This window comes from Peromyscus californicus, unplaced genomic scaffold (genome assembly GCF_007827085.1).
Source record: "Peromyscus californicus insignis strain IS unplaced genomic scaffold, ASM782708v3 Scaffold_23__1_contigs__length_62951481, whole genome shotgun sequence".
NCBI lineage: Eukaryota > Metazoa > Chordata > Mammalia > Rodentia > Cricetidae > Peromyscus > Peromyscus californicus.
In genome coordinates this window covers 54,950,990-54,965,868 of record NW_026294534.1, presented here as the reverse complement: position 1 = coordinate 54,965,868, position 14,879 = coordinate 54,950,990, and the positions used below count along the sequence as shown (strand labels likewise).

Here is a 14,879-nt window from a genome sequence, read left to right as displayed (position 1 = left end):
GGAGTCAGAGAAGAACTTCACCTATATAATATGAACTATTATATGCTGCATGAATGATCTAGTGAATGAGCAATTGAATAAGCCGGTGAATGAGCCAGTGAATGAGCCAGAGAATGAAAGGCTGCTCTCTTGCTAGAACACAGCTTTAAATGGACCATGAGAGTGACATGGTTCATCAGGCATGTCATCTGTCCAGCTTTTCCTCAATATATGACCTTGAAATATCTCTTAATCCCATTTGACATCATACTATTTATTATAAAATTCAGACAATACTAGCCACTAGTTTGTCCAACTCAAAATGTAACTAAGAATCAAAAGATCATGTAAAATAGCAGTGAGAAACATAAAATGTTGTAAATGTAATTAAAGCAGATGTGGTTTTCTATCATTATTAGATATGAATTATATTTCCAACTTAAATGAGTTAGTAGCTAAATGTGTACCTTATTTATAGTCACTATAAAATAAATAAAATGTTTACATATGGCTGTTGAGATTCTAATCCACAGAAGTCTTTGGATCTACATCTACCACTGCCATATTTGGTGATAACAAATAGGTTGAAAACCCATCTACCTCTGCAAGTTTTCAGGTCCTTCTCTCTAAATTTTCAAGTGAAATATTCACTTTCACAGCTCAGAAGTGGAGCAGGATTAATGGACACCTTCAGATTAGCTCCTTTCAAGAACATCATTACACATGAAAATAGGGTAGGAATTTAAGCAAACTATTGAGCATTTGTTTGAGCCTAGATCATTTAGGTTTGAGTCTAACAGAATAACAGGGGCAAAAGCAACATTTACTAGAGTGAGTTGTAAAGGTAAAGAAATGGCAGAATTTTCTGTCTAATAGCTGAGCAATAGTGGGGTAAGGGACTAACTCATTCTGCTACCACCCAAGTTTATGCTTAACATTGAGAAAGCTGTTAAAGCCTGGTGGTAGTTATTGAGAGTGAGGTGAGATAATGTGTGATCCAGTCCCCTGTTTCTAGAGTTTCAAAACTTACAACAAATCAAGATATAAACATGTAGACTATTTCTGCCTATAACAATAGAACTAGATTAAAAATGAAGTATAGAAGCATATAAAAGGAAAGGCTATTTTTATTATCTAAATCATAAATTATAGTACATTTGAATCCCTGGATAAGATATACTCTGCATAAGGTATTCTGGCTTACAGATGTGTGTGTGTGTGTGTGTGTGTATGATTGTGGACTGAATCCAATAAATTATTTTGGCTTAATAAAATGCATAAAAGTAATGTGAAGTCTCTTCTAAGGTATAACAATGCAATCCCATGTTTGCATTTTCTCTCCCTCTCTTGCTGTCCTTCTGCTCCCTTGAAGTCAACCACATGTTACGAGAGCCTCAGGAGAAGACTCACAAATAAGGATTGTCTCGTGTCAGCATCATAGCAGGCATTGAGGGCATTAATTCAACAATACGGGAAGAAGTGAGTTAGAAAAAGTGTATGTCAGGAACCTTGGAAGAGGACCCACTCTCAATCAAACTTTAAGATAACTGCAGCCTCAGCCAATACCTGAGTCTTAGTGGAAGAAAGGGGAATGAAGAGAGAGTTAGACACTCATTCAAAAAAAAAGTTCTGCAAATATCACCTAAGTGTCACATGCTCAGTGAAAATTATAAACTTTAAATAAAAATAAATAAATATGACTGCCAAGATGACTAGTAAGTCAATTGTTCCAAGGTCTCAACTCAGAGAGAGACAGAGACAGAGACTGAGACAGAGACAGTGAGAAAGAGAGAAAGAGCTCCATGAAGAGTCTGTAACCAGAATATAGCACCCCAACAAGTTTCTACTTGTTCTCACACTATGCACACGGCTCCCAAATATTCAAGCTGAGAATTATTTAAAGTGATCTCGTCTTGTCATAGTCAAAAGTACTGGGTAGAAGTAAATATAAATTCCAAAAAAATAAAAACACCCCATCAACTTAAATCTGTGATTCTTTAGGCTTATTGCTCTAAGTTTTAAATTAAACTTCATTTCCATAACTTAAAAGTAGAAATAGGATTGAGGAATATCTTTAAAATAACCACACATGAGAACAATGCACCTAACAATAGGCAGTAGATGTGCAAAGCAGGAGCTGGACTTTAAGCAAAGCATCGAGCATTTATTTTAGCCTTCATCATTTATATTCAAGTCTAACAAAATAGCATGAACAAAAGCAATTTTTAATGCAGTTATTAAGGGGAAGAAATGATGAATTGTTCTGCTTCTAAGCAGAGCAACCGTGGGGTTAAGATGCTAACTCAGTCCACTAAGACCCAAATATATGCTTAACACTGCATGAGCTATTAGGTTTTTTTCAGTTACAGAATAGGGTAACATAATGTGTGAGCTCTATTACCATTGTTCTTGGAGTCTACAAGCCTATAAAGCTGCCCAGAAATCCTGATAGCCTTTAAGGCAAAAACCACAAAATACATTATAAGAAATTCAGGGGGCTTGAGAGATGGCTCAGAGGTTAAGAGCACTGACTACTCTTCCAGAGGTCCTGAGTTCAATTCTCAGCACCCACATGGTAGCTCACAACCATCTCTATGAGATCTGGCACCCTCTTCTGTGTACATAATAAATAAATCTTTTTTTAAAAAAAAAAGAAATTCAGGAAGGAATAGAAGAAATATGATCAGGAGATTCAGACTTGAAGGTTCAAGTTTGTATTATTAGATATCAATTACAAAATACATACTCTATTAAAATAAAAGAAGGAACCAAAGCACAGAGAAGGAATAAGAGCATCTTGCTAGGTAGTCAAGTATAACATCAATACATCAGGATACTGTCACCCACAGCCATCTTCCATGGACACTGTGCCACATTTTATTGCTAATAAAAGGATTAGATGAGAGTTAGAAGGGAAAAGTGAAGAAGGGTCCTTATATTTAGTGTGTTTGGGGACTATACAGAGGAGGTTGGGTCAGTATGATGGTTTACGGACTGCTTCATACTCTTTTACTGTTAGATGATGGGATTTGCAGACTTCCAAGTCCTTATAAATGCTGATTTGTGCCTACACTCTAGTAGACTCTCCGGATATGGAAGTTCTCTGATCTCTAGTTGTTTTCCTGATGTCATTTCTCCTAACACTGCCAAGAATTCTATAAGCCCTTCATTACCATTGTACCTGAATTACTGAGCTATGGAGATTATCTTCTCTTTCCTTGATCACATCCAGACTGATACTAAATCATAAAAGCATCCAGAAAGATATGGAACCACTCATGGATCTTTACAAAGAAAAAAAAATTCTTAGTATCATGTATTCATAGCTGTCCAATTTTGTTTGTAACCTGAAGATACAGGTGAGATCCTTGAGACATCATAGAACTGTCACTTACTCTGTAAGAAGACTAGAGTTGAGAGTGAAATTCAGAACTTCTGTGAGGTTTAGATGTCTGTTGTATTTATTATGTCATTTTCACTCAGTGCCATTTTAATGAGTTGGGGATTAATTTTTTTGAAAGAAGATTTTCTTGTACTATTCTTATCTAACTTTGATGTGAATATCATAATACCATCCTAAAGTTAGTTGTACAGTGGCCCATTATTTTTTTTCTGTTGTATCTATGTGTCTATCTATGTGTGTGTGTCAGTTACGTTTCTACTGCTGTGACAAAGAACATGACCAAGACACTTAATTTAGGGTCTCAAGCTTCAGAGGGTTATGAGAATCTATCAGCGTCCTGTAGAGAAACACGGCAGAAGGCAAGGAGGCTTGTTACTAGAGCAGCTGCTGAGCACTTACAGGTTAGGACAACAAACACACACACACACACACACACACACACACAGACACACACACACACACACAGACAGACAGACAGACAGACAGGGAATGGCATGGGCCTTTGAAACCTCAAGGTTCACCCACAGTGACCCACCTCTTCCAACAAGGTCACTCCTCCTAATCCTTCCTCAACAGTTTCATCAACTGCGGACCAAGTACTCAGATACATGAGCCTATGCAGGTTGGGCTACTCTCATTCAAAACCACCACAGTATGTCTTTGTGAAAGTAGATGGGGGTGCCTGCAGAGGCCAGAAGAAAGCATGAAATCCCCGGGAAACACAGTTACAGAAGGTTGTGAGCTGCCAGGTGGGTGCTAGGAATTTAACCATAGTACTCTGTAAGAGTAGCAAGCAATGTTAAACACTGAGTCATCTCTCTGCCCCCGTTTTTGTAAGAATGACCCTGTGAAATTATATGAGCCTACATGGGGCTACTTTGGATTTTAGCATTTCTTCTTTGATTAGGAAAAGGGAGCTAAGCAGACAAAGATAAGGAGGTAGGGATATTCTGTTTCTATTTGTATCTGTTTGACATGTCACATTTTAAAATCCATTTGTCCTTTTCATAAAACTCGTTTAGAACATCCTCCCATATAGACCCTCTTCATCTGATCTGGACTTGGGCAGTCCAGTCTCAACAGAGCAGTTAGAGCATTATTTAAAATATGGAACAGTCTACCCATCTGATCTGGACTTGGGCAGCCCAGTCTTTACAGAGAGGTTAGAGCATTATTTAAAATATGGAACAGTCTATCCACTTCTCAGGCCATTGCAAAGATTTTCCTTTTGCTATCAATGCTGTAAGAGGCTCTAAGAGACTTTCCATTGGGTATGTATGTACTGTCTGATCATCTAATCTCCCTGTTGGCTGATTCTGCTGCAGCCAAGCCTGCTGTCTCACTGTTCTACTAAAACTATAGAAAACCCTGATTTTAACATGTTTGCTCTCCATATTGTCTCTGCCTTTCAGATAAATGCAAATGATTTTAGTGACCTTTGACTGGTCACATAATCAGGCAACACAAGTATCAAAGAGGAAAAATACATAACCGGGCAACACAAGTATCAAAGAGGTTAAAATATCAAGCTCTATGTTTTGAAGATGTTGCTAAGTAATAATACAAATCACAAACTAAACACGTGGTATACATAATAAATAAATGGCTATGTATTCAAAATATACAATCAAAATACAAAATAAATGGTGTAATAATTTCTCTAAAATCAACAGGAAAAATTAAGTATGAGATGAACAGATGAACAAAGACCATAAACAAATGAGGAAGAGATAAATCTAACAAAACAGGAGATTTCACATTATCTTGAGATAATTTCTTAAATCTTTCAGTATGCTGAAAAAAATAGGCCCAAGTTATTGGCGAGAACGTGAAGTATCAGAACATTACCCACGGATGTTGACAGTACAAATTGATATAGGCACTATTCAAAATACTATGCGGTAAAGTGAAGTTGTAAATCTAGATGCATGATAAATTCAGCAGTTTCACTGTCAATATTTACCCAAGAGAAACTTACAAATGTGTGCCAGGAGACAAATACAAAATCCTGACATTGTTTATAGTAATATAAAAATAAACCTATGTACTTCTTCAACAAATAAGTAAAAATAAGTTGTATTGAACCATGAAATAATGCATAACCATTAAAATCGATCCCCATAACTACACAAATAAATTGTCAAAATATATTGTAAAATATAATCTGCAGAAGAAAATACACACAATAACATTAGATTTACATAAAATCCCAAAAGGCATACAAAATAAAGTATTAGTTAAGAAAAGATTTGCATATAACAAAAGTATAAGGAAATAAGAGAACTAAAAGAGGAGCAATAATACTAAGTGATTCAATCAGAAAACAATAGGCATTGCTTTGTTTTTAAGCCACATAGTGTACTGGTATACTAGCATTTGCTCTAATATTTTGCTGTAGACACACCTATACCATAAATTTTGTACGTATTTAATATCAAAGTATTAAAATGACAGAATAAAAACAATAATCTTAAATATCATATAACAAAGAAATGAAGAATTCTATAATCCCTGAAGTGATGACAAATTAGGCAGCCATTTTCTTCAGTGTAGATGTGTGATACAAAGTATAATTATACTCTGAATTATATGTCTGGACAAAAATATTTTAAGACAAAATACTAAGCAAAATACAGCAAAATATTAGGTACTTCCTAGAGGGAGGATACATTATGAATAGTTTGTGTCTTGGGGTTTTTAATAGAAGACATATGTTGGATTATAAACTCAGAAAAAATACAGATTAGTGTTGTTATAGGATTTTTACCACAGAACCATCAGAAATTGTAAACCAATCTGTGCTAAGGCAAAAGCATTATTTGTTCCATTGCAAGATAAAATGTGCCTTTTTTTATGTTTTGTTTTGACAGAGTAGCACTGCCTGGAACTTGCTAAATAGACAGGACCGGCCTTGAACTCACAATGGTCCACCTGCCTCTGCCACATGAGTGCTGCGATTTAAAGGTGTGCACAATACCCAGCCAAAATGGGGCTTTTAAAATAGCAAATTAATTTCCACCATGTTATGACAGCTCAGAAAAGTTTCAAGGATGGTTATTATAACTCTTAACCTCAAGAGAAGATCCACAATAGAGTAGATGTGCATGTTTCACTAGTCACAGCAATTTACATTTAGTGAAACTGTTGGTGGTGTTTTTCATCCCCTAACTTCTTAAGGTATGCCAACTTACACACAAAAAATCAAGTGGCACCTGAATGGCACTGTGATAAGAAGCAACAACAGCAGCAAAGGAGAACGAATCTGGCTCAGGTTTGAAGAATTAATTTAAAAAAAATGTTATTAAGAGAAATTGAGAAGTCAATAGTCCACTTACTGCCCAAGCTGCAGCATTCCATCAAAACTCTCTAACCTTCCAAAATCTCTCTTAAAAAACACAATACCAAAGAAAATGCCTTAGGCAATCAACCGCAATATCATATTTACCAACTCTTCAATTAGCTGGACAGCTGTGTCATCTACCAAAATCATCAGGAATTGTGCTTACGAACATTCCAATGTGGAAAAATCTCCTCAGAGCTTGTGCGCATGTGGGAAGCTTGGCTTGTACTCCAGTTCACAAAGGAAACCCACAGGACCTGATTTGCATTTTTATATATATTTTATCAAGTTGTATGTGCTATGCCTAGAAACTGAATTGTTTAAGCCTTCTCTGTCTCCGGAATGACAAATAAGAAGTTAGTTCTTCAGTCAGTGCCGACCAATGATTTTCAACCTTCAACCTACTGTGACCCTAATACAGTTCCTCTTGTTGTGGTGACCCCCAACCATAAAATTATTTTCATTTCTAATTCATAACTGTAATTTTGCTCCTGTTAAGAACTGTAATGTAAATGTATTTATTTGTTTTCTGATGGTCTTAGGTACTCCCTGTGAAAGGGTCTTTAGACCTGAGGGATTGCAACCCATGGATCAAGACCCCCTGCTCTAGATGGTTTGGTTTTCTTAATAAAGTAGAATGAAACAGCCAGGAATAAGTATTATAAGAAGTAAAATCACCTTGGAAATGAATAAGATGTGAAAAGATCATTACTGAGTCTCCTGGTGTTCACATATGTTTATTCAAACAAAGAATCCTATGGTTGATTAGGTTTGAAATATCACTCTTGGATCAGAATCTGTTAACTTGTTGCATTGCACCCAGGTCAGAATAACATCAATGCCTTAGGTAGACCCCAAACCAAGTGAAGTCTATTTAAAGTGTAGGTACTATTCTGAAAGTTGTAAAAATATGATAGGAGTTAAGGTGACTCTGTGTCAATACAAATAAATACAGTGAGTGAACACTAAGAAAGAACTCTAATATGATAGGTGGAGAAGAACATGTCGTTGATTGTGTAAAAAGTTGAAACTGATAGCAAAGGAATAGGGAACAATTTTCCTTGAACATTTGTTTGCTGGATTCTGACACAACTATTTCTCCTAGGTGAACTCTAACAGTGGACTCTCCCCTTCCTGTTTCCAACAGAGGCAAATGAGTCTTGGGTAGTCAGCCTGAGTCAGACTTTGTTAAGTGTGCACACATTTTTAAGTTTTTCTCTAATTTACAATAATGTTTGAGGGGGTAATTTCAAAGCCCCCCTGGGTATGTAGTAATAATAATAATTGTTTTACATACTGTTTGAGTAATTTCCCCTGTCTCTGGATAGAAACTTGACAAGTAACTGTGAAGGGAGAAGGGTGAATGGCTGACTGAATTCCACTTCGATACTTAAAGTTAGCTTTTTGCTATTTTTAAATTGCCATGTCTAGTAAAAATGTGTTATATATAGATTTCATTTATCTGGGGAAAGCAGGATTAGAAGAATGAGTCACTGAACTCAAATACCGAAGCGACAGAAAAGAAAAGGCATCTTCAGTTTTCCCTAGGAAACAACAACTTTAGTTTAAGAAGGTTACTTGGAGGCCGGGCGGTGGTGGCACATCCCTTTAATCCCAGCACTCGGGAGGCAGAGCCAGGCAGATCTCTGTGAGTTCGAGGACAGCCTGGTCTACAGAGCGAGATGCAGGACAGGCACCAAAACTACACAGAGAAACCCTGTCGCAAAAAACCAAAGAAGAAGCAGAGGCAGAAGAAGCAGAGGTAGAGGCAGAGAGAGGCAGAGACAGAGGCAGAGGCAGAGAGAGGCAGAGGCAGAGGCACAGAAGAAGGAGAAGGAGGAGAAGGGGGAGAAGAAGGAGAAGAAGGAGAAGAAGGAGAAGAAGAAGAAGAAGATTACTCAGTCCTAGAGAGGCACAATTAAAGTAATGGCTATGGTGATTGTTGAAGAGACATTACTGTGGGATGGTCTGTATGTCAAATGTGTTGCTGATTGGTCAATAAATAAATCACTGATTGGCCATTGGCTAGGCAGGAAGTATAGGCGGGACAAGGAGGAGAATAGAGCTGGGAAGTGGAAGGCTGAGGGGGAGACACTGCCAGCCGCCATCAGGACAAGGAAGATGTAAAGTACCGGTAAGCCACAAGCCACGTGGCAAGGTATAGATTAATAGAAATGGATTAATTTAAGCTGTAAGAACAGTTAGCAAGAAGCCTGCCACGGCCATACAGTTTGTAACCAATATAAGTCTCTGTGTTTACTTGGTCGGGTCGGGTCTGAGCAGCTGTGGGACTGGCGGGTGAGAGAGATTTGTCCTGACTGTGGGCCAGGCAGGAAAACTCCAGCTACAAATGGCGTCCAACGTGGTGGCAAGAGTTTCCACCTAAAACCTGAGAAAAAAGATTCTAAAACGGAGCGAAAAACAGCTTCCTAATTGTCTCTCTCAAATGAGCGGCAGCTGCCGGTTTGAGCTACTGGCGGGTTCCTAGCGTGCGCGCTCGACCTGCAGTATGGCGGGAATGAGGCCTCTGCAAGTGGCACATTAAGCTACATTGTGGATTTAGCCTTTGCTAGTACAAAACAAAAAAAAGAGGTTTCTGGGCTACATGCTGCTTGGATAAAAAGCATAGACCCACGATGGCTCCCAGAGCTGGCGGTAAGCATACTGCCGCCATGTTGGGAAGCTGCGGTGGGCAGAGCCAGCAGCCACAGCTGCTACAGCTTAAAGCAATAGATTCACAATAAGACAGATTCAGATGTAATAGTTTAAAATGTGTGTAAAATATACGTAGGCTTAAAAGAGACAAAAAAAAAGGTGATATATACAGTATAGAAACAAATACATGGTTTTAAAAAAAATAAAGTCTTTAAAGAGACAGTAAAATTAATATAAAAAAAAGCCACGTAGAGATGACTATTACACAGAGAGTCTGGATTGTGTTGTCTTTGGGATTCTTAACTACAGAGAGATATTTGATTGTAAAGGAAGCTGAGTTAAACCAGTATGTATATTTTAAAGATACTTTGACTTCAAAATTTGGATGTAAGGATATGTTGCTTTGGAAAAGAGTCTCTTTTGTTTCCACAGAAAGCAAGAGGCTATGGATTTGTTCCAGAGTAAGATACATCAGGTTTGACCAGCCAAGACCCCCTGAAAGGTCTCCGATGACACCATGGCCCAGATGATTCAACATCCAGAACCGTTTCAAGACAACTGGCTCAGATGATACAGCCTCACGGACTACTCCATGATCCTAAAATTTTCTTTGTTTCCCCAGAAGATACAGCGCCCCCCTCCAGCAGGAAGTAGTAAGAGAAGCTACGCCCAAATTCCCAAATATACCAAGCTGACTTTGGAGATGTGTAAAGGTTAAAACCTTCCTTTTTAAGAAAAGAAAAGGGGAAGTACTGTGGGATGGTCTGTATGTCAAATGTGTTGCTGATTGGTCAATAAATAAATCACTGATTGGCCATTGGCTAGGCAGGAAGTATAGGCGGGACAAGGAGGAGAATAGAGCTGGGAAGTGGAAGGCTGAGGGGGAGACACTGCCAGCCGCCATCAGGACAAGGAAGATGTAAAGTACCGGTAAGCCACAAGCCACGTGGCAAGGTATAGATTAATAGAAATGGATTAATTTAAGCTGTAAGAACAGTTAGCAAGAAGCCTGCCACGGCCATACAGTTTGTAACCAATATAAGTCTCTGTGTTTACTTGATCGGGTTTGAGCGGCTTGGGACTGGCGGGTGAGAGAGATTTGTCCTGACTGTGGGCCAGGCAGGAAAACTCCAGCTACAAGACATGATCTTTGTAGTTGGCAACATTTTCAGAAAAAGTCACAAAGTTTGTCAATGTCAAATTACCCATTAAACTACTACTTATTTTCCCTCTTTCATACGTGTGTGTGTGTGTGTGTGTGTGTGTGTGTGTGTGTGTGTGTGCGCGCGCGCGCGCGCATCTCCAACTGAATTGGAGCTATTGAATCCATTTCTAAGCATGGCATAGAAGTCTAGGGACATGACCCAGTGGAGAAGAGAATTTGCTCAGATGAGGACCTGATTGAACTCCCAGCCCCCAACAAAAAGCCAAACATGACCATTGTGCCTATAAATCCAGTATGGCAGTGGAGGGGTCAGAGTGGTCTGCAGTACTGACTGGTAAGCCCACTCAGCCAGAATAGTGAGCTCCTGGTTTAGTGAGATACTCCCTCCACCCCACACACAAACTACAACACACAGGAATAATAAATTAAAATAAAATAAATATGACATAGTCTCTCCTATTAAAACAAAATTGTGTGTATGTGTCTGTGTGTATGTGCCTGTGTGTTCCATTCCTCATTTTTAGTTTACTAAATTCTAATGGACTTAGATTCTGTCACTCCTACAACAATAATTTAATTACTCTCAGGTCACAAAGTTTAAAATAAATTGTTGAAGTTCCTACCTTCGCCACTCAATGTACATGCAAGTAACATATAGACTGAACAAGATGTACTTATGTATTTAGAGACACACAAATATATTGTAACAATTAATGAAAAAAAAGAACATGGAGCCATAAATGGGATCATTTGAAGGGAGGAAAGGGAAGGAGGAAATGAAGTAATTATATAATAACCTCAAAAAATAACTAAATGAGCGAAGGCGAGCCTTTCCCATCAGCCATACCTGCAGCTCCATTGTAAGGCCAGCACTCAGGAGGCTAGCGCAAAAGGACCAAGAGTCCAAGGCTGATCTCAGCTGCACAGTGATTCCAAGGCATGCCTGAAGTATGTGACATCATCTCTAAACAAGCAACTCAAGGAAAAACAAAAATCCCACTGTTTTCTCTTGAATGCTTTTTACATTGAGCTTCATCACTCACACAAACAGGATACACATGTGTGCATACATGTATGTTGTTTTCTTGCTTTCTCCAGGCTCACTTCATTATTCCCCACCCAACATAATGCTTGCCTTTCTTCAAAGCTTAACGTGCTTCTCTTTTTCTGAGTGCCTAAATTACTGCGCATTACTTGCATACATGTACACATGCATGTGCACACACACATGTGAGAGAGAGAGATGGGGAGAGAGAACTTGTCAGTCTCCTAGAGCTGTAGGAATGTGTGGAATCAGGATGAACACATTTGCTGCTCCTTTTGCTTGTATTCATGGCCCTACTCAATCCTCTGTCCCTTCTCTCAGTCTTCACAGGGTCTTAAGTTTCTCAATTTAATTTTTTTGAAATTTTCACATATAACTACTATATTTACATAATTTTTATCCCTCCCTTTCCATTGACCAACTCCTCATTCCTTATGAGTCCCCTTTCCACACCCTACAATCGCTACTTCTCTATGATTGACTTACACACACATGCACACACGCGTGCACACACACGCGCACACACACACGCGCGCTGCTGAGTCCATTTAGTGTATATATATATATATGCATTTAGTCTGATCAACTAGGATTGGGTAACCTATCAGGAGGCTTAACCCTGGAGAAATCGACAATTCATTTCTCAGCAGCCTTTTTCTATAATTTTTCATTTAGGGTAGGCTCTTGTGAGATTTCCCTTCCCACTTCTGAATGTCAAGACAGATATATCGGTGAGATTCATGGGTACAGCTTTCCTGTCACATACACTGACACTACCCTGCAGCAGATACCCTGTCCCTCTCACTCTTACAATCTTTCCGCCTCATCTTCCACTATGTTCCCTGAGCCTTGGGCATGGGAGTTGAGTTGCAGATATACCAATGTGGTTTGGGCCTCCCATGTTCACTATTTACTGCATTTGACCAACTTCTCCCCATGGTGACTTCTATTTTCCTGGTTTCTGTAGGTATTGTGCATTATATGTTCACACCTAAAGATTTGGAGCTAACATTCACAAATGAGAGAAGATAACAGCATTTGTCTTTTCTGGGTTACCTTAGTCCATGTCTTCTGTCCATTTACTTGCAAATTTCATGATTTCATTTTTCTTTGCAACTGAATAGGATTCTGTTTTGTATATGCACTGCATTTACAGATTCAGTGCAATTCCCAAACCTAAAGCAATTTTAGTTCTTTCTTATAAATCACTTCTGTGAAACCTTCCCTAACCTCTTAAAAATTGCAGCCTATTGTTAAGTGGTGTGAGGATGGACATTTTAACCTACTGTTGTCTGTGTTGTGTTTCTAGAAGCTGCAAAAGCCCCAGCAGAGAGTTGGCACTTTGCAATTGCTTGCTAAGTAAAACAGCCCATCATCCATTAAAAATAGTTTATTAGCTGCACATTGTATTTGGCACAGAGAACAACCCTTGTCAGACAGGCCCTGCTGAAGGCAGATGCCTTCCTGCCTGTTTTCAGGCCACATGCCACTGGCTTCTTTATCAGACTACATTTACTTTTCCTGGATTCTTTATACACATGCTTTTCAGGGTGTCCTAGGGTCTCTATGCATTCCTCCATAGCCCACGCTACACAGGAGGTGGTTCTTCCACTTTTCCCACCTGAAGCTTGCTCAACTCTCAACTCTCAACTCATGGTTAGGATCCTTTCTTTCTAGGAACATTCTCTGGGCTCTGTTCCATTAATTCTACACTCACTGTCCACCTGTCCTTCACACAGCACATGGCACATTTCTACTTTTACGTTTTAACAACTCATGGTTGCCACATTAACTGTAAATCTCCTGCATGTGGGAAGTCGTCTCTGTGTTTAGTGGAGTATCTATCATTGATCTATGGTCAGTAAACCTCTGTTTATGAACAGAAAGAATTGAAGTGTCTTACATTCAGGATGGCAGGGTTTAGATACAGAAAACTGGTCAAATTATAGTTGGTTATTCACATTTATTCCCAATTATGAGGAACAGAAGAAAAATCCTTCAAGTTAATAAGCAAACTATTTTAAAAAGAAATAACACTAATTATAATAACAAATGTGGTAAAAGTGTGTGTGTCAAAGATCAGAAAAATGTTATTGAAAGCCTCCTCTTAAGCTGCTAAATCAACTTGACTAATGAAATTAAAATTTAATTTAGCACTGACAAAATCAAATTCATAACAAACATACCCATTAATCAAAAACTAAAATAATTCTTCAGTTAAGTAGTATAATGTTAGCCAACACTAGATTTGATCTCACCAAAATTTTTAAGATGTAGCTCAGTGTGATTTCAAGCTATATTAGATTATATTTTTCCTAGGCATCCAATGACAATGATGTGTGTGTGTGTGTGTATATATATGTGTATACATGTGTATTTATAAAATCAATGTTAGTAGCAGCATAAGACACTCTTCAACATCTCTTTTTATGAATGAATTTTTAAAATCCTAACTTATGTATGATAAAAATCTAACATTAAATTCTCTTGGGGAGTTAATCTGTTATGTAAAGAAAATGTGAATACAGTTAAAAGAGAATAACTGCTTGGAATAAAATTTTTAAGTACATTTCATATGATTATAATTTCTTTGCTTTTCCCCAAGATTTGATGAATCAATAGGAAAGAAGAATAAAATTAAGACTACTGGTGTATCATGTATGTATGTGCCAAAATTTGTGTGCATAGGCTTATACACACCATTAAGAAAAATACAAATTAAACTTTATATACCACAAAATGAAACATAAAAATGATTTGTGCTAAAAAAAATATACCTGGAAATCTAATCAATTCAAATAAAAACTTCTTAGAATTCAAATATACCAATAAGTGGCACATTATAAAATGCATATTCAAAAAGTGATACCTAGTCAATATTCAAGTAATAACTAATTAAAAGCAATATTTTAAAAATCATCCCATTTGTGGGATGAGGTGGGTGAGATGGAAGTGAGTGAGTGTAGGGAGAAATGACCCGAATTGGGGGGACATTTGAGAGGCAGTGTGGAAACATAAGGCAGTGGAAACTCCCTAGATTCGATGAGGGTGACCCTAGTGAGGATTCCTAGTAATGGAGGATATGGAGTCTAAACTTGTCTTCTTCTCTAGCTAGGGAAGGCTTCAAGTGATTGACCACGGTTGCATTCTGTGGAGTTCTTGGCTGAGGGTGTCTCATGGAGATCTGCAAACCACCCAGGCTGATGCTGGGACAGAGAGTTGCTCTCCAGAAAATGACAGCTGGGCCCCATAGCTGAGGACAACATCCACAGAGCTCAGTGAACACAGAGAG

The 14,879-nt window shown here is 38.2% G+C and overlaps 1 protein-coding gene across 4 annotated transcripts in view; it reads right to left on the bottom strand.

The window, feature by feature from the left end:
- Marchf1 (membrane associated ring-CH-type finger 1) overlaps nucleotides 1–14,879 on the bottom strand; it is a 780,423-nt gene that overhangs the window by 667,075 nt on the left and 98,469 nt on the right. The gene's annotated exons all lie outside the window — the stretch shown is intronic.